At 33.8% G+C, this 20,564-nt stretch overlaps 1 pseudogene; it reads right to left on the minus strand.

Annotated features, from left to right (window-relative positions):
* Positions 1-604: 604 nt before the first annotated feature.
* LOC144372599 (transport and Golgi organization protein 1 homolog) overlaps positions 605-20,564 on the minus strand; it is a 78,113-nt pseudogene continuing 58,153 nt past the window's right edge.

Below are 20,564 nucleotides of genomic sequence, written 5' to 3' on the forward strand. Positions count from 1 at the left end.
TTTAAAGACAGTAGTTACAGATCCAGGACTTGCTTTAATTGTTTTTTAAATAAAATATGTTTGAGTATCTATCAAAAAAAAAGAATTTAATTCAGCCCGTAGTTGCTGAGTAAAGACATTATAAGCCTTAGAGTTTCATTCATTCTTAGAGGATTATACTTTTCTAATTTTTTTATCATATTCCTTGAAAATCAGTGGGAAGGTATGGGAAAGAGAAGAGTGTGTTGTGTACATTTTTAAAAAGAAATTTCCTTATTTTTTATAGACACAACATACCACCTTATATTTTACTGTTACAATGCAATAATGGCAAAAGCAGTAGCTCTTGCTACTAATGTAAACTCATTCTCAGAAAAGCATTCTCACATGGACAGTGGTTAGAAAAAAGTACATGAATGTGCTACAAAAATAGAGCCACAAGACTTCTCACAAGTAAAAGAAATCCTCTGTAGAAGTCCACAGTTGACCAAGGTCCAGCCTCCTTAACAGTGAGCAACAGGGAATATGCTGCCAAGTCACTATCTTCAGTTCTGAGAGTGCGTTTACATGCTTCCCCAATGGCACAAAATCTCATGACGATCCAATGAATCAACAGACACTTGGGAAATATTAATAAACAATTTTTATGAACTATTACAACAAAGAACTTCAGCAATAAGGAAAATGATGTTTATGATCTTTGAGTAAACATTTTTAGCCCAACAGTCTCTGCGACCAGATATTGAAAGAGAAAAAAAAATCAAGCTTATAAAACACCATTTCTCTGTTATCAACTGGAATACACTAATAATAGGATAATGGAAATACATGTTCTTAAAGCATTTCCACAGGAAATGTCCATAATTATGACATTCTAAATCATTTAGCAATTGTATATGCTACATTAACTAAAACAAAGGTATTCCTTATTGCACATTTTTAAATTGGAAGGATACTCTAGCTTAAGTGGGGGATATTTAGGGAGAAAATATTTTGGCTCAAAATGTATACTGCGCCAAGGCAGCTTCATTCTGAAAACATAAACCATTTAAAATAAACTTTTATATTTTGAAGCCAATAATCCTTTAACTCTGACTAAGTGTCAGAGGTTAATTTTATGGGCCCTGTTTTTAAGGCCTGTGAACAGCCCTCACTACTCTTGAGAATTAGGTGGAGTTTCATCTTTAAAGCCTGAAGGCATTAAGTCTTTTGCAGCAGGTGGTGGCCCATAGTCTTGGGGACCATGAGTTGGAGGTGGTAATGGGGCACCAGGAATGAAGTACTCTCTTGGGCCAAATGAGCCTAAAGGTCTAAATGGTGCTGGTGCAGGTCCTGGAAAAAAATCACAAGGGTCAAAAGGCAAATCCCATTTTCCAGGTGTAACACCTGGTGCATATTCTCTGAAGCCTATTGGTGGACGCATACCAGGACCTGGAAAATAAAAAGGAAGTTATGTAAATACCAGAAATTTCTGAACTAGGGTGATTTCAAGTATGTTAATATAGTCTTTAATTTCTCCCAAGCCTAGAACATCAGCTGGTGAACATCCTGACTTGCCAGATGAGGCAAACTGAGATGGAACAAGTTTAGGTTATAGCCTTTGACCAACCAGCCATGAAGCAACATATTAAGGATTTAACATGGCTCTACCTAGCTCCAGGCTTGTCTTTTTTCTTTCCCTACTATATAATTGCAGAATTATTTCTATCTCACAAGAGCTCCATTTATATTTGGAAGTATTACCATGACAAGATGATAGATTATGAAATAAGAACTTTACTACATCAAAGAAATTTTGATAAAAGGAAATCTCACTATCTATTACTGTATCCATTAAAAATTCATGAAGTATTTCAGCATGGACTTTACACATGCCATCAGAATCAAAGTGCACGCATGCCCTCCTGAAAAAGGCCTTCCACAGCCACCTAATTAAACCAGGAACATTTATTAGGTCACTGTTAAATCCTCTTTAACACTTCCCTCTGACTTTTTTCAAGGTAAGGAGGGTTTGACTTTTCCTTTTCTATATTCTATAACCTACTGCTTATGCTTCCATTATGGGTGATTACAAACTTTATGTTATAGGATTTTCATATCTGTGACAAAATTTTAAGTTATGGCATGCATCTCATCCACCTTTCCATCTATTGCAGTGCATATCAACAGATTTTCAACAAACATCTGCAGAAGTAATATTTCTGGCTTTTCTATATATAGCCCCTTATCCTTGTCTATGAGAGATAGCTATTGCCTATCTCAGTATAAGATTATGTAGTGTCCCATATGTCCCAGAAAACTGGAGGAAAAGTTAAAATGTACTCAGCTTTATCCTTTCATTGTTAAGACCTGAGATAGCAACCAACTGTTTTAGCAAGCAATAGAAGTGGAAGATGAATGTGATTTATAAGTCAATCACTACTTTTCAGATCATCATACCAAATGGTGGAGGAATTGGCCGAGGCCCAAAAGGCCCACCGAGCTGAAGTGGCGGTCCATACCAAATGGGAGGTGGTGGAGGCTGTCCCATTGGGGGTCCCATAAAGGGTACCCCTGAGAAAGGAGGGGGCCCTTTCATAGCCATATGAACCTGCAATTTAAGATTTGAAAGCAGTTAAAAGTTTTAAAATTCCTATGTATTAAGACAAAGTACCAATACCTATAAAAGCTAAAACCCAAAACCTGTCCAGAGAACACCATCAGTGCAACAAAACTCTACCCACCCCTCCTGTGTATTCCCACTGACAGCTTACAGAAGTTGGAAGGATGCCACAAGAGGGAGCAGTTTGTTACTGATTATATCTGCACAGGAAAGGGAAAGGCAAGAGGACTGGCAGGGGTTATTAACAGAGGTGATTTCTGACCAGTATGTCATGCTGTATTCACTACAATCTATTTCAAAGGGAGTCCCCCCATCCCCATCACTTCCCTTTCATCACAATAGCTCATTACTTCCATATTAAGAATGAACAGAATAAAATGAAAAATCCATTCTCTACTCATGTAATAATAGCTACTATTCTACTATATCTTCAGTAAGTCTTTCATATATTATTCAACCTCTGAGATCTTTAAGTAGACTGTCTTGTTTTAAATAAGAGGGAACAAAAGCAAATGGGATATCATAATTTGTTGAAGGCCACACTGCATATTAAAGAACTCAATCCCAGGTTTGCCTCCAAGCCATGTTTTCCCACCTCTATTCCTCTCTAACAATGGGTCTTTGCTCTCTTTTAAATCTTCTACTACAAAGGGGTTTGGGGTCTTATCTAAGCTGCCCTTAGATTTCTCCAGAGATGTATATTCCTGGAATATATATACACTGGAACTTGAGAAGTATTTTCCGTCACAGTGCTATATACACAAATTAGGAAGACAAGCCTTTAATATTTACTTTCATTTACTGTACACCATTTGAGATATTGATTTATCATTTCCTATGAGTAGTGGGTTTGAAACTAAACAATTATAAATTTATTTTATTATAGAGCTGCAGAAGACCTACCAGATATAATAGCAACACAGTTACAAGAGAATACACTTATGTGAACAAATGAGACCATTTCTTGGGACTGGCTCAAGAGGTCATTTCAGATGATCATTGTTTCACAGAAAATCTGATACCAATCTAATTCAAATCACTCAAAATAGGGTTTGCACAAATGGAGGAATTCTTAAATAACATTCTTCCAAACAAAAATAAAAATGATGAATTATATAATTTATAATGAATTTACTTTGCCTTAGAACATTCAACACAAAACACCATATAAAGTTAGAGTGATAACTTTTCACATTCTGTAGTTCATTATAGTTGTACACACTTAAGCAACATTCCCAAGTTAAAGAGAAAAGTAAGCTCAATATTGCATGCAGTTTAAAGCAAACAAGATCAGTGTCATGCTCTGAATATCCTTCCCATAAATGCACAGAATAAAACCCAATTCAGTTCTCAACCTCTAAGTACTTACTCCAACTGGATGCTCAGTCAAAGAAGTAAGGGTGGAGACTGAGGGGGTCTCAGGTTCTTGGGGAACAGTTTGCTTTTTAAAAAACAAATGGGATAGTACAAATAGAACACAAAGAAGGATAAAGCAAAGAGCAAGTACTGTAGTAAAGCTACATGTTCCTGCATGACCACATGATTCACAGTAACTACAGAACTTACCTTGCCCTCATTCGTCACCTTAGCTGGAGAAGAACTTCTGGAGCTGCTGTTCATGTGAGCTGGACCACATCCTGAGTCTGTTAGAGATCAAAGAATGGATTCAGACTATTCTAACATGAAAAGAATAAAAATCCTCCATCCACAATTACAGATTCTTTGAAATTACTTGGTCCCTTTACCAGAGGCAACGGGTTTCCCAGATGCCTCAGAAGACCAGTACGAGGTAAAGGTCCATCCATTGACCTTGGGAAAGAAAGATCAGAGCCCTTGTATGTATTTTTCAGAAGAAATAAACCACTGGTGGACAGGTCAGTGTTCAACAATAACTAGAAAGCAACATGAAAAATGGGTTGCCCAGGGGTTGGTGTCATAGCTCAGTTGTAGAGTTTTTGCCTAGCATGTGTGAGGCACTGGGTTTGATTCTCAGCACACATTTAAAAAATAAATAAAGATATCATGTCCATCTACAATTAAAAATATTTTTTTAAATGGGTTGCCCAATACGTAAATCACATTTTATGAAGAGACTTAAGTAAAATAAAGAACTGCCTTGGGTTGATAGAACAGGAGATTAATAAGTACTGGTCCTAAACTTTAAGCTATAGACTTAAAGTATGTGTAGGCTGGCTTTTCTTTAGTCTGTATAACCTGACTTCCAATCTTACCAAGACTACAGTCCTATTTAGAATTTGAAATAAGATTCAGTATTTCATGTTGGAAATATGTATGCTACATAAAGTTTAAGGCTACTTTTATAATATTTGGGAAAGGAACACCATAGAGATTTAATTTAAAGATAAAGGTTTACACTTCGCAGTGTAAAATTTAAAAGAAAAAAACAATACAGGGACCTCCAGGAAAAAAAAAAATGTTTTCTATACTAGAACAGATTTTCCAGAAAACATTCACTAAGATAAAGTAAGAAATTATCTTCTATATATTGTACAGGCCCAAATTCAATGTTTTCATTAGAATATTCAAAAGGGGGAAAAAAAAACCTTGAAGCAGTTTACTATAAAGCAACATGTGAATGCTCACCAAATCCGTTTCTAGGCATATCTTTTTGATTAAGAGTAATAGAAGGAGGTCTCCCAGCTGGCTCTGCTGTCAGTGGAGGGGAACATTCTCCACCATTCATGGGGGATGGACCAAAAGAGCCATTATGGATCAGTGGACCTAAAGAAAACAATGCCGTGTTACTACTTTAAGGCAGCCTTCTCCCTGACACCAACCCTCACCTCCTGTTTTAGCAAATCATTCAGATTATTTCATAACCATTACACACAGAAATAAAAAGTAATTTACATACATTCTGCACCAAGAAATAAAATAGCTCCTTTTACAAAGTGCCCCCTACCTCTCTGAGGAGGATTTTGTAAATCTGGTCTTCCCAGCATAGGTTTTACAATCCCGGGTTCATCTTGACGCACTGCGATCTTTTGGGTCATTTCCAATAGTCTTGAATATTGAGAAAGAATGGACTGAATTATGAAACAGCAATCTATTCCTTCATAGATAATATCTAGCATAACCTTAAAACACTATAAAACATATAGGAAGATACCAAAATCACATACTTCTGTCTCAAATTAGCAACTTCCCTTTTCTCTTCAGCTATAGCTCTTTCTGCAGAATGAGCTTTGAGCTATTAAAGAGAAAATATTCAAATTCAGTTGTAGTAGGCTATGCACAAAATAAAGAAAAGGGGGAAAAAATCTTACCCAATTATCATGAGCTTTCTTCTCATGCATAGCAATCTGAAAAAGACAATACATTAAAAAATATGTTTTTAGGGACTCATTATAATAGCCTATAATTGTCTGTATTAGATATCAAGAAATTCTGCAACTACAGGACAGTATTAATTACTACCTGGTTTTTAAACGAGTGCTTGGTTTTCTGTAATGCTTCTTCCATCTCTTCAATTCTCCGCCTAAGAATTACAACAATTGAATAACATTTGAAACATTTCTGACCATTTTCCCTTTATTCCATCAGCTATACTTTTAAAGACTTTATCATACATAAGAAAAACATTTCTATAGTTATATGAATCCAGTGTGATCAAAACTAATACTACAGGCCAGGTGCAATGCCACATGCCAGTAATCCCAATGATTGGGAAGCTGAGGCAGGAGGATCACAAGTTCGAGGTCAGTCTCAGCAATTAAGTGGGAACCTATGCAACTGAGACCCTGTCTCAAAATAAAAAAAAAAAAGGTCTAAGGATGTAACTTAGTAGTAAAGCACCAAAAATAAATAAATAAATAAAATAAAATAAAGACCCAATACTAATAACTTCTTTATCATTTAATTGCTAGAGATTCTGAATGATAAATTATAATTTCCTTAACTGTTCATCAGTGTGTTCTCAAGTAATTCTGCTAGAAATATCTTCCTCCTTAAAACTTTTTTTCTTTTTTTCAAATTATATCCATAAAAGATTTCCAAGGTCTATCAAATGCCACACTTTTGTGGGTCTTGATACATCACATAGCAAACTGATTTCTTAAAGAATTACTACAACATACAAAACCCCCAGAACTGTTTGCATTGACCAAGTTCCCTATGGTCTTGCCCATTGGGTATAAGTAAATTTTTGTTAACATTTTTCATTTGTAAAGTTGAAATTTATTTTTTCTCCTGTGTGAATTGAATGTATTCATATCCTCTCGTTATTTATACTTCCATGCTATTTTCTTCTATCTACATAATATAAAAAAAGATTAAAAAAGAAAGCTAACACTAGTTTATTAGACATTGACACCCTCCTTTAGAAACTGAACTCACTTGTAATTTTTAACTTCCTGTACAGCGGAAACCACCTTTTCATCTGCAGCTGACAGCCGCTGCTCTTTTTCTAGTCTCTCATATTCTTCTTGGCTCACTTTCCTAAAATAAAGCCAGTTATCAAATCAAAAGTTTCTCTCTGTGAATATCACTTCCCACAATTTTATAAAATGCTTAGGCACATAAAATAGGAATTCAAACCTGCAATTTCGTAAATCAAACTCTGGCAAATCACTTACATTTTCTAATTTTTCCTCTTAATTCTCTATTTACCAGTAAATAAAATAAATGTGAAAACAACATGTGCCCCAAGGGCAAGTCTCCTGTGTGTAAGATAATAAAAACTCACTTTACTTCAATGTGGAAGATCAGGACTGATAAACCTAACATAATTAAACATATTAGGATAAAGCAAGGGATAATTCTTTTCTCATTTCTGCCATGGGTAGGACACTAAGTATATCTTTGTCATGGAGGAACTCTTTTCTCAATCCAAGACTGGTACCATAATAAAGATATAGTCACAAAGAAAAAATCTTCTAGAATATGTCTTTTAGCTATGCAATTAGCCACAGAACATTTTTCACACTTTAGATATATATTTCAAAAGAATTGCAATTAAGCAAAAAGACAAATCTGAGTTTTGATAATGTCTGTCAACCAGAAAAAGAAGCCAAACTGACCCACGATCAGAGTATTATCTACTGACAAGTTTTAACTCTGATCATGAAACTCAAGATGTTCATCTACTGAGACAAAGGTAGCCAAATTTAATGATTTTAAAAATACTATTTTCTGCTATCCTTGTACTACTTTAGCCATAGTTCCAATTCAAAAGATAATTAACTTGAAACTTAATTTTCCATAAATCAGAAGAACTATAGTAAAAAAAGATTATTGATACCAAATAGAAAAAGGGGATTATATATTCTTATATAGCTTCTCATTTAATTCTTCAGCAAGTATTTTATGAGTGGCTATAATATACTAGTTACCTTGTAAGATGCTAAAGAATAAAAGAGCTCACTGTTTCAGGTATAAATGACGCCTAAAGGAATATAATAATTTTCCCCACTGGCTTAAGAAGGAATATAGAGAAAACTGAATCTTGAAGGACAGAGAGAATTTTGTTTCCAATTACCAAAGAGTTAGTCTGAGAGCACTAAGAACAATCAAAACATCTTTATAAGAATATAAAATTGTGTTTGAAAGGATACAAGCTAAAAAGGCAGTGAAGATATATGTATGTGGCCAAGATGCATTAGAAAAAGGAATCTCAGAATTACAAGTAAAGCTGGCACTTTAAGGTACTTTTCTCCTAGGTTTACCCACATATTGAAGATAACACAAAGATATAATGAGTCTGAACTAAGCCTTCATCAAATTCCTGGGCTTAGAGGAAAAAAGAAGTGTTTGGGGCTACAAATAAAGGGACCCTTAATAAAAGCCCTAGCCTTTGAGTTTAGATTAGAAAGTACTGCACACTTAAGTGATGAACAGGCAAAAAATCCAAAAGGAACAATACTGAAACATTGAAAAGACAAGTCATTTTTGAATTATCTTAATTGCTGACTAAGTTTGAAGTGACAATCTTACTCAAGTAACCTCAACACTTTTCTATAAGAAGATAACTTCATCTTAGTCCTCAAATTTCATGTATAATTATCACAACAATGTTAGCCAATCAAAACTGACCAGGCACTCCATAAGACAAAATTCTGTGAGAAAAAATCCCACAGAAAAGGAAGCCACCTAATGGGGTTAACCGCACATGTTTTAAAATCACTGTGCTTTATATAGTCAAAAAAGTAAAGTCAAGATTATGAATTTCAGGTCTGGGAATATAATTTAGTTGGTAGAGTGCTGCCTTGCATGCACAAGGCTCTGAGTTCAAACCCCAGCACCACAAAAGAGGAAAAAAAAGATTATGAATTTTGTCAAAGGATTAGAAACTATAAAACCAAGAAATAGTTGGGTGTGGTGACCTACATACAGTCGAAGATACTTGGAGGCAGAGGCAGAATGATGAGATTAAAGATAGCTTGGAAAGCAGTAAGACACTAGTCCCTTATGAGAAAGAGCAAGGAGTCTGGGGAGGTAGCTCAATAGTAGAGCACATGGCTCAAGGTCCTGGGTTTGAGCTGTAGTACTGAAATAGGACTGGGGTTGTGGCTCAGTGGTGAAGCACGTGCCCCACATGTGTGGGGCACTGGGATCAGTCCTCAACACCACATAAAATAAATAAAATATTGTGTCGGGCTGGGGATGTGGCTCAAGCAGTAAGGCGCTCGTCTGGCATGTGTGCAGCCCGGGTTCAATCCTCAGCACCACATACAAACAAAGATGTTGTGTCCACCAAAAACTAAAAAATAAATATTAAAATTATCTTTCTCTCTCTCTTAAAAAATTCCTATAAAAAATAAAATAAAATATTATGTCCATCTACAACTAAAATAATATTTTAAACCCTGAACTTTTTAAAATCCTAAACTCAATGAATGATTTTAACAACAGATTTGGGAAGTAAAATAAATCCTACCGCTTTTAAGACAGGTCAGAAGAAAATATCCAGAAGAAGTAAATCCAGAATGTAGGAGGCAGGGGAAATCAAATTCTAATATGCATTATTATAATCAGAAGAGAGAATGAGGTAAAATCAACATTTAGAAAAAGACTCGAAAATTCAAGAAATGTTTAATGGTCCCAAGCAACATAACTGCAAGAGGAAAAAGTGGGTGGGGTGGGGAAAACTACACCTAGGCACTTCCCAATACAACTGTTAAAAAAAGAGAGAAATGACTACAGGAACTAGGGGAGGGAGATAAGACCAAACAACAATGATAATGGACTCCTTAAAGAAAAAAAATTAAAACAGATGGTAATTAATTGGATATTTTCAAATTGCTAAAACTAAGTAACAGTCAAAATTCAGTAGCCAAAAGAAAGATCCTTTAAAAATGGAAACTGGTTTTAACTCTAATCATGAAGTTCATGTCAACCTAATACAGATTATAAAGGTAGCAATATTTAGTGGATAAAATACTATTCTCTGTTTATCCTTGTACTACTTTGATACACTAATCAAATCTATCATTAAAGGACAATGTTCAAATAGAATGAAAATAATTTCAAATAAGAAACCAACAGTGTAGAATGCAGAACTACAGAAACTTTAAATATGTGTATAAATTGAATGAATGTCTTGTGGAGTTCACAGTATATGAAGTACTAACATATGATGCCACAACAGTTATCTGATTCAGGAGCTACTTAAAGCCCATAAAAACAAGTAATAAACCTATTAATCTATGTCAGGTTTTTATTAAATCCAGAATATATACCAAGGCCTTTAAATTATGAGAAGATGAATAAAATTATAATTATAATTATATAATTATAATTCCATTATAATTTATGATTACATCAAGCTTATACAGGTGATGAGGAAAATAATTAAAAATATTTAAACTATTAAAAAGATACAAGGAAGAAAAAAAGAACAGGTCATCAAATAGAAAGCAAATTCTTCATAAACCACAGGCACATATTGACATGGACAGACTTATATTTTAGAAAGTCCACTCAAGCGGCTATAGAGAAAATTACTAAGAATTTGAAATAAATTATATAAAAATATAAATAATGGAGAATGAAGACAGATGACCTAGGTTAGAAACAGAAAAGATGACACAGGCATGAACTAACATAGTACCTGGGAATGAGAAAAAAAGAGTACAAACCACAGATGATGACTGAATGAATTTTGGAGGAGTTGAGGAAAATAGTGCTACAATTTAACTGCATTACAAAGAAAATTAATTGCCATTTAGGTCATTCATATTACTAGTAGGGACAGAGAAAACAAGTGTTCTTTTGAGAAAAAAGTGATAAAATGAGAAATGTTTCTTTGAAACAGGCCAGGCATTTAGAACTGGCCTGAACAAAAATTTGAGATTCTAAAAAGGTCGCTTGGAGATCACAGAATTTTAGAAAAGTAAATGGAAAGGTTTCAATATTTAATGCATTAATTAGGCAACAGAAGTCAAAATACCTAAAAATAGTTAGGTCTATAAGAAGGTCTGTATTTGCTTTAACAAGATATATATATATATATATTGTTAATAAATCAGGTGCAAACAAATAAAATCTGACACAAAAAAAACTATTTTTAGAGAATTCAAGTATTTTTGTGGATTAAAAACTTCAAATGAACTTCCAAAAAAAAAACTAGCTCCACACTGAGAAGATTAATATATAAATATATACTACAAACAAGTACTTCTGTAATCGTAACTCCTAAAATCCTTGCCACAGTTCAATTTTTACTGTGAACATCTGAGATACTCAAGTCCAAAACTTGTACCATCAATAAGTAAATATTATTCCTTTTTGAAGTTTTTATTCTACTAAAACATGCCATTCCAAAACACTCAGTATTTTTAAAGGTCCAGAGTTAGAGATACAAGTTCAAAATATTAGAATTACATAACTGATCACAATGAAAGGAAATTAAAATAAATAGTGGGATCATAGAAAGGGTCTAGATCTTTGAGAGGTATTTCCACATCAGTGACTGTTAATACCAGTTTACCACTTCTTGCCTTCATATGAATTTGACAATTGATTATGATGTCCTCACAGCCTTAGTTTATGGTTCCAACTACCTCAGGACTCTTAAGACTGATGATGGAAAGAAAAATGCAACTTATAGGAAACAAAACACAAAGGAAAAAAGACAAATATCTACTAGATAAAATTATCTGTTAGTTCACACAATGATAACAATAACAAACAATGGAAATCTTACTCTTTTAGTGCCATCTCATTTTGCTGGTAGAGTTCATTTAAAATCTCCACTTTCTGCCTAAGAGTTTTGCATTCCTCTTCCAGTCCAACTTTAGAAGACCATAGTGAATTGCAGTCACTTTCTAATTTCTTTATTTGGTCTGTAAAGGATAAAACAGCTTATCTCTATATGTGTACAAGGACTTAAGAACTTGTTTGAGGGAGTAGTGCCAAGAAAAGTAAGAAGCATGAAAGCAAGAAGCCATTCTTTATCTTTCCAATAAATTTTTAAGGCTTTCCAACATGGCAATTTCTTCTCAAGAAGAACCCACCTTCTAGATTACATTTTGTGGACATCGAGGCTCTTAGCTTAAGTTGTAAAAGTTTTAGATCCTCTTCAACTACTGATATTGTAGTTTTTGTCTAAAAATTGCAGAAAAGAGAGGTATTCTTAAAAGTGAGGCACAGGAAGAATTCACAGGTACTATGGGACTCTTACAAAGAACTATACCCGAGAGACATCCATCATCTGCTTAATTTGATCTTTGATCTTCTCATTCCGATCACCTAAAAAACAAAAGACTTTAGCTTTTTCTTTCCTTACTTTTAACTCTATATTCTCCTAACTTCCCTAAACTAAAGAATGATTGTGTTCAAACACTGGAAGAAAAAAATCAATTAAATAATTAAACTGATTAGACTAATGACTTTTAAGAGAATTGCAAGCTTAGATTTAAAAAAAAAAAAAGAGAGGTGAATTTCAGACTGGGGTTGTGGCTCAGTGGTAGAGTGCTCACCTAGCATGTGTGAGGCACTGAGTTTGATCCTCAGCATAAAAATAAATAAAAGTACTGTGTCTGTCTTAAAAAAAAAAAAGGTGAATTTCTAGTTTGCACAACTAAAATGTTATCTATGCTATTCTTGTAAGATAAAAGCTTTTCTTCTCTCTCAGATCTATCTTCACCTGGGCAATAAGTGTCTTGTTTAGAAAGATTCAATCCTCTATTTTCTCCCTGAATCTACTACCAGGTGTGGTTTTAAATACTTGCTATGTAAGCAATATCCAACTTGGGAGAAAACATCTGGAAATATTTTCCTCATCAGTAAACACTGTTACACTCCCTCTCTAGCTTTCTGATAGTCTCTAGCCTCTGTTCTCACAGCCTTAGTTTATGGTTCCAACTGCCTCCGGACTGACTGTGGACCTTAAAATCACAGAGCCATAGAGATGATGAGTATCAAAATCAAGTATCATCTGCATAAGTTAAGAAATAAATTTATCTTACTGTAGAATGTTCAATACTTAGAGGTATAGGATATGACTATTGTAGCTGCAGTGTACTTACTAGTTTTCAATAGGATAGAAAAAGTCAGTGTTCTTCACATGCCTATTGCTACATTATACCCCAACAACCCACCTCTGCCAATGCAACAGACATATCTATAGATCCAGTGATATGTGTCTACAACCCTGAAGCTTAAGAAAAAATTAAGCCAGCTGAAAAGTGGCATCTGTATACTTAATTAAAGACAGGAAAGCAAAAAAGGATTCAACCTCCCTGAGACTGATCTTACCTGCTAACTCTCCATTGGTTAATTCATCTGACTCATCTCGACTTTGATCCTCAGATTCAGATTCACATTGAAACCGATTCAACTGTGTAATGTGATTAGTCAAAGCCTAGAAAAGAAGCAAAAGGTTGGAAGACTCTCGATTTTAATTCAGAAGATTTCAGGAGAATTCATGAGATGAAACATGTATTTGGAGTATAAACTTACATTAATAGTATCATCTTTTTGACTAAGAGCTACTTGTAAATCTTTCTGGGTCTTCTCAAATGATTTCATTTGTTCACTGAGCTCAGCGTGTGATGTACTCCAGTCTTTTACTTCCTGCTGCAACTGAAAAGTCAAAACACATGAATTCCTATGGGTTAGGGAGGGGTTTCTGCACTGGATATATCAGGACTACAAGACTTAGACAAAGAAATAGAGAGCCATACTCCTTGGTGGCCTGCCTCAATCGAGGGGGTTGAGACCTTGGTTAAGGAAGAGGGCAGAGTGGCCTCAAGTCTCACAGCTGCAGTAAGAACATCAGAGCTATCAGGAAGTTGACCCTGTTTATTGCATTCCCCAGAAAATTGCTGCCAATTCAAATAATTTATCTCCAGCAGGAATGGCTGGGCACATATGACTGTCTCCTAAATTTAGATTCCTTATCATGTAATCTTCCCTTGGCCAGTGAATCAGTAACTATTCAAAAGAGGATCATAAAATACTTAATTTTCTGGTTTAAAAAGTTTCTTTGAGGCTATGCAAGTTAATAACTGATTGACATTTGATAAGAAAAGCAATAATCCAAAAATCCAAAACAGATGGAGACCATATATATGCACTCAATTTGGGGAGCATTGTTTAAACTTTGCATATCTAGAAAAGGTCCTACATGAAAATTCCTTACCTCAGAAACAGATCCAAGAAAGATACAAGATAATGATATTCACTTCTCTAGTTTACATTATGTATGACATCAAATTTTCTTTACCTGCTCTTTCTCCTTCTTAAGCATGGTATTTTCTTTCTGAAGCTGACAGCATTTCAACTTCACCTTCTCTTCACGAATCTTAGCTTCAGTAAGGAGAATTTGAAGCTAATGAAAAACACTACAGTTAGTGAATTAATTCCAAAGAAGAAACAAAGTTATACTTTCCCAAACAAGACATCATATAGTTCTCATTTTTTGCACATTTTAGCACACCTCAAATTTTTGGTCCGCAACAAAACTAAGATGTAGTACTAATATCCGTTAGCAATAGTTGGCAGCTTTACCTCTGAAAGTTCAGAAGTATTTACTGAAATGACATCTTTAAGCTTCTCTATAGATTTCTTATTTTCCATTATCTGCCAGGTGAAAACAGAACACAAAATATGCATTAGGATTTCAGTAGAAATACTGATATATATATGTGTGTGTGTGTGTGTGTGTGTGTGTGTGTGTGTGTATGTACACATACATATATATACTAAAAAAGATAAACACAACAAAATTTTTGTCAAGCCATCCCATTACATTTCAGGTAAATGCAGGGGATCCAGCTTTGGACTAAGCAAAAAATCAAGAACTGAAAGAGATGAGGGAAAATGAAGTCATCAATATTTCATGGCATCCACAACCTTACTGTTTATGAAATAACCAGAAAAAAGTTCAAAGTATAGAAAATCATAATGCAATAAGTAAATAAAATGTTTTAAAGCATAGAAAATTAACTAATTAATTACTGTTTCAAGTAAACCAGTTCAAATTAGTAATTTTTTTTCTAGTGATAGAGAAAAAATTTCCCAAGATCATTTTTAAAATTTTCTTATCTGAAGTAAAAAATGATAAAATTTAAGGAAGAATAGACTAATCTCACATACAGAAGAATTCCAAAAAAATTATAAAGATACTTGCTCCTTAAGGAAGTGGACATAAATCTGCAATCTTTGTTTGCAATGCCTGGGATTGAATCCTGGGCCTCATGCATGCTAGGCAAGTGCTCTACCATGAGCTGCATCCTGAGCTTGTAACTCTTCATACTTTAACTGTGGGCTGTGCATGGTAACTTCCAAAGAATACAATATGAAAAGGATTGGAAAGAATTTTTACAGTGGAGAAATCTGATAAATACTACCTCAGCTAGGTGATCAAGCTTACTTGGGGGTAGGATATTTCAGAACACACTCTCTACCATCTTTTGCAACTTTTATGTAATTACAGAAACTTATAGAAATTGAAAATGAAATATGTAAGTAAAAAATTTTTAAGTTGTTGTATCAGTACTTAAAAGTTCCACAAAATGGGCAGAAGTGGGTTCAACTTCCTTGACTCCTAATCTTACTTTAGTTAACAGCTGGACTAAGTTCAACTTAACCAATTTTACAAAATATTTCAAAAGCCAAATTGCAGTAATACTTAGCAGCAAAACTCTTACCAAGTCCTGATTCTTAGCTTTCTGTTCTCTCTCAGATTCTAACATAACATGAAGACTTTTAGCTCCCTCATCCAGAAGTTCTTTAGCTTTTTCAAGAAGCTTCATTTTATCCTGGAAAAAAAAGGTGTCAAGATTACTCACTCATTACATTTACTTTTGAGTTTAGAATGTAATTCCCCCCAAAGAAGGGATTTTTACCTTATAATTAGTTGCTTCATCAGAAAGAATCATATTTTGTTTCATGGTCTCTTGGACCTGTTTCTTTGATTCCTTCATCTATGTAAATAAAGCATTCAGAATTAAGATACACAAATTATAGTGCTACCATACAAGTTACTTCCAAACAAGTGACCCTTTCCAGAAGAAAGCAGTACTTAATACATATGACTGTTTAGAATTTGAATGATTTGTAGGAAATAATGAAACAAAAATTTTAAAATATGATTTTTAAATTAAAACAGGTAGGAATGATTCAAGCTAGAACCAAGGGAGAAAGAAACAAAAAAATAATTATACCTTCTGTTCATAATTTGACAATTTCTGCATTAGTTCTTCATTTTCTTTCATGAAATTGTTCACCTTTTTGGAAATTTGCTGTTCATTGACTAAAAGGGGGAAATACACAAGATTATTACAATCACTAAATGAAATTCAATTACTCAATCTACTAAAAGCAAAGACATGTTATATGGTACTATGAGGAAATACTTCTTAGCATAACTATTATACTTTTAAAAAGCAATCTATGCTTATTAGCAATAAGAGTATAAAAATTATTAGAATTTAAGAAAAATATAAGAACAATGATATTTTGCTGGGTGCAGTGGTGCACACCTGTAATCCCAGTGGCTCAGGAGGCTGAGCTAGAAGGATTCCAAGTTCAAAGCCAGCCTCAGCAAGAGCCAGACACTAAGCAACTAAGTGAGACTTGGTCTCTAAATATAGGGGGTTGGCGATGTGGCTCAGTAGAGTGCCCCAGAGTTCAATCCCAGGAACCCCTCCCATCCAAAATGATATTTCAATTTAAGCTTATTTCACAGATGGGAAATACAGTAAAGTGTTGTAGCTTGATATTCCCCCCTTCTCAAAACACTTTCTTTTCCGAAAATGGAATCATTTAATTCTTTGCAAAAAAAAAAAAAACAGAAATGAAAACATACTGATTCACATTACAATTCTTCAAATTATCTACTCAATTACTTAATGCATGATTAAATCATTAAAATAGAAATACTCTTCAAATGTAATACATCTGCATTACATCAATATTCAAAGTTAATCTGCCCCAAATTAAAACTTATCATCATCTCCCTATCCACAATTTGTTCCTCCTCTTTATCTCCTATCTCAGAGTTGGAACCATCATCATCTACTCTATTATCCATGCTAGCAACCTAGGAATAGTAAAATTTTCAGGAGGTAAAAAAGATAATAGACATTAAAAGTTACTGTATCTACTTCTAACATACATAAAACACACATCAAACACCAATACAAAGGGTTATTACAAGTTTAATAAACCTAAAAATTTACCTTGATATACTCTATCTTTTACCTAGAAGAGAGAAAAAAGATTAAATTTGATGTCAAACATCTGCTCAATAGAAATAGCATTCCTAAAACAACAGTCAGAATCATAACCAAGTGAGAATTTAATAACATTCTGGTTCAGGATAATAATTTATAGGATTAAAAATAAGTAAAGGTTAACAAGCCATTTAAATTTAATTGGTAGTGATATTTCATAAATAGACTCTGACATAAAAACACTAAGATATGTACCTTATTTCACAGCAAAGATGTGTGTATGTGTGTGTGTGGTGTGTGTGTGTGTGTGTGTGTGTGTGTACTCAAAATCATTTACTTGACAATTCTAAATAACCAGGATAAAGTCTAGAAACAATGACTATTCAAAAGAAATCTGAGGAAACAATATTAAATGCATAATCTTTGTACTAAGATATGCCACTTTCACTCACCAGAAAACATCTTAGAACTCCAATTTAAATTTGGCTATTGGCTGAATTTAGAAACTAAGAGGCTACATCATCTTATTTCTGCAAACCACTAAATATATAGCAAGAAATCTGAAAGGAAAGACTGCTTGAAGAAAATGCACAAGCAATAAGAGAAATGACAATTAACATATTCTGGAAAGGACAAAAACAATCGTATCCAAAAAACAGCAATAAACTACCTGATAATAAAACCTAAGCAGAAATTTTTTTAAAACATCACTAAATTTCTTTGTAACTTAGCATATTACTTGTCCTTTCAAATGTTATAAATGGTGATGGGATATTCAGATGTGTCCACGGATCATCCAGGGGATCTTCGTAACAGGAAATTGCATTCAGAAAACTCCAACACAGAAAAAAATGAACATTTCTTTAATGTCATAGCCTTGCTAACCTTTTACTCAAAATGACAACAGAGGAAAATGGGAAGTAGCATAAAAGCAGTCATCTAAGGTAGGGAGACTAAAGTTTTAAAGTCAAATGCTGAAACTGAGGAGCAACAAGCTAGGAACCACATCCCACATAACCTAGTGAAAAGAGAAACAGGTACCAGGGTTCTTGAAATGAAAGAAACAAGAGAGAGAAATATAAAATGTTTTCATGTTTTTCCCTTCTCTTTATCCTTCTATTTCCTTTTTACTTTTAGCTGAGAAAAAGTTCATTGAGATTAGAAAATTCCTCACAGGAATCCAGGCAAACAATTCTTCTATTTAAGAAGGGAATACTTTTTAAGAGATTTTACACTCAATTGTACAAGGAGAGGAAACTTATCTTAACAATGATATGTCTGAAATAATTAAGAAATCAGAAAAAGAACACTCAGATTTGAAAAGATTTGTATCCAATGCTTTTGGCCTCTTTAACTGTTAGGCTTTTCATATGCAAAGTCCATTTACCTAAAATAATTTTCTTCCAATTATGTTAAATAACTATGAAACAGAATGACCTACAGTACAAACATAAGTATGTATAAGCGCATATATATACCTACAGTACAAACATAAGTATGTATAAGCGCATATATATATACACATATATATATACACATATATACACACACACACACACACACACACACTTATACATATATGTACACACATACACAGAGATAGACTAATTCTGCTCAGGAAAAAAAAAACCTTAATGAACAAAACATTTAATGGATTTTTGGACAACACATAATCTATACTTCCAAATAAAAAGGTATTTTCTGTACATATGATCAAATCATAAAATCTGGGAAAAATTTATATAAAAGACTGGAAAAATTATATCATCTCCTTTTTCTCACTTTACTGTATTTCTTTGCAGCATTTCCCCCTGTTTGTATGTTTATATTAACATACAGTTCATCGACATTTAAATCTTAGTTTCTGCTTTTTTTTCCCACTTCACATTAAATTGTGAGCATTTTCTGTACCTCAAAGCTTTGAAATAAATAAATCTGCCTACTATTCCACTAATCGAACATACAATAACCCCTAAATGAATTATGTTGTGCTAAGTCTTCAATCTAATACACTGTTCCATTGAAAAACATTACCAAAATCTTCAAAGCATAGTTATTTCTTTAAGATAGATTACTAGACATATATGCTACATAAAAGGATATTTATCTAACCTATCCCATCTTTTATCCCACTTTTAAGACTTCTGATACATATGAAACTACTGGTCAGGATGGCTGTAAGAATTACCAGTTCTACCAACTGCACCCACACTAAATTATTTTATAATGTTAGTTTGACTTAAACCACTATTTTGTGTTTTAGCAATTGAAAAAGAAAAAAAGGGGGGGCAGTGACTATATAAAATAATCCTTGTGCTTATGTGCTAAGGTATAAGTAAGTTAATTTACTCACAAGAGCAGTTCTCCAAGAGAAAATGACAAAGGATACAATCCCAAAGAAAACAGCGAATACTACAGGCTTCCATGGTAGTCCATAAAAATCAGGCCCAGGTTGAGTATCATCAGGCAATGTAGTAAACAGCTTAAACAGACAAATTAGAAGAAATGGGAAACCTTAAATTTATAACAAAACAGTCACAAAGAATCATGGCAATTCTAAACCAACTTCCTCATCAGAAATCCACCTCCTCAATATTTTCCAATAGCTTCTTCAAGAGAGAGGATACTGGCAGTCTCATATTTTTTGTTCGCTTCCAGTGTTTTCAAGTATAATGAATCTAAATACTTTTTAAAAATATTTATTTATGTATCTTTAGTTTTAGGGTGGACACATTGTTTTGTTTTTATATGGTGCTGAGGATCGAACCCAGTGCCTCATGTATGCTAGGCAAGCGCTCTACTGAACCACAACCCCAGCCCGAATCTAAATACTTTAAATTGAGCATACATTTCCAGTTTGTAACAGGCCCTATATCATCACATAGTCTAACACCTGGCTAGAATCCCTCTGGATCATTCTTTTCTCTTAGATAACCTGGTTTTTATAATTTAAAATATTCATTTAAGACAAAACTTAAATACATGAAAGAACTAATTAATTTTATGGCAACAAATAAAAACAATGACGATATATGTATAAGATTTTAAATCTTACTTCCATTCCACTCTTATATACAGATACGTGACATATAATTTCAGACAACTCTTGAAAACTGGCTTGGATAAACTTCTCTGAATTTAACATCCTTCTATAAAATTCAGAGCCTAATTTTAAATGGTTGCTCAAAGGCAGTGCAGTAAACACCTGCCAACTCTTCCCTGTTTTCACCGCCCTCTACACGTAATACGAGATAACTGTCACTTGGGCCCAATTCCCCAGCAGTCTCCTTAGGGAAAAGACCTGTAGTAACATTAGCTGTTTGGATTGTTGGCTGCATTTCAGA

This window comes from Ictidomys tridecemlineatus, unplaced genomic scaffold (assembly GCF_052094955.1).
Source record: "Ictidomys tridecemlineatus isolate mIctTri1 unplaced genomic scaffold, mIctTri1.hap1 Scaffold_1368, whole genome shotgun sequence".
Classification (NCBI taxonomy): Eukaryota; Metazoa; Chordata; class Mammalia; order Rodentia; family Sciuridae; genus Ictidomys; species Ictidomys tridecemlineatus.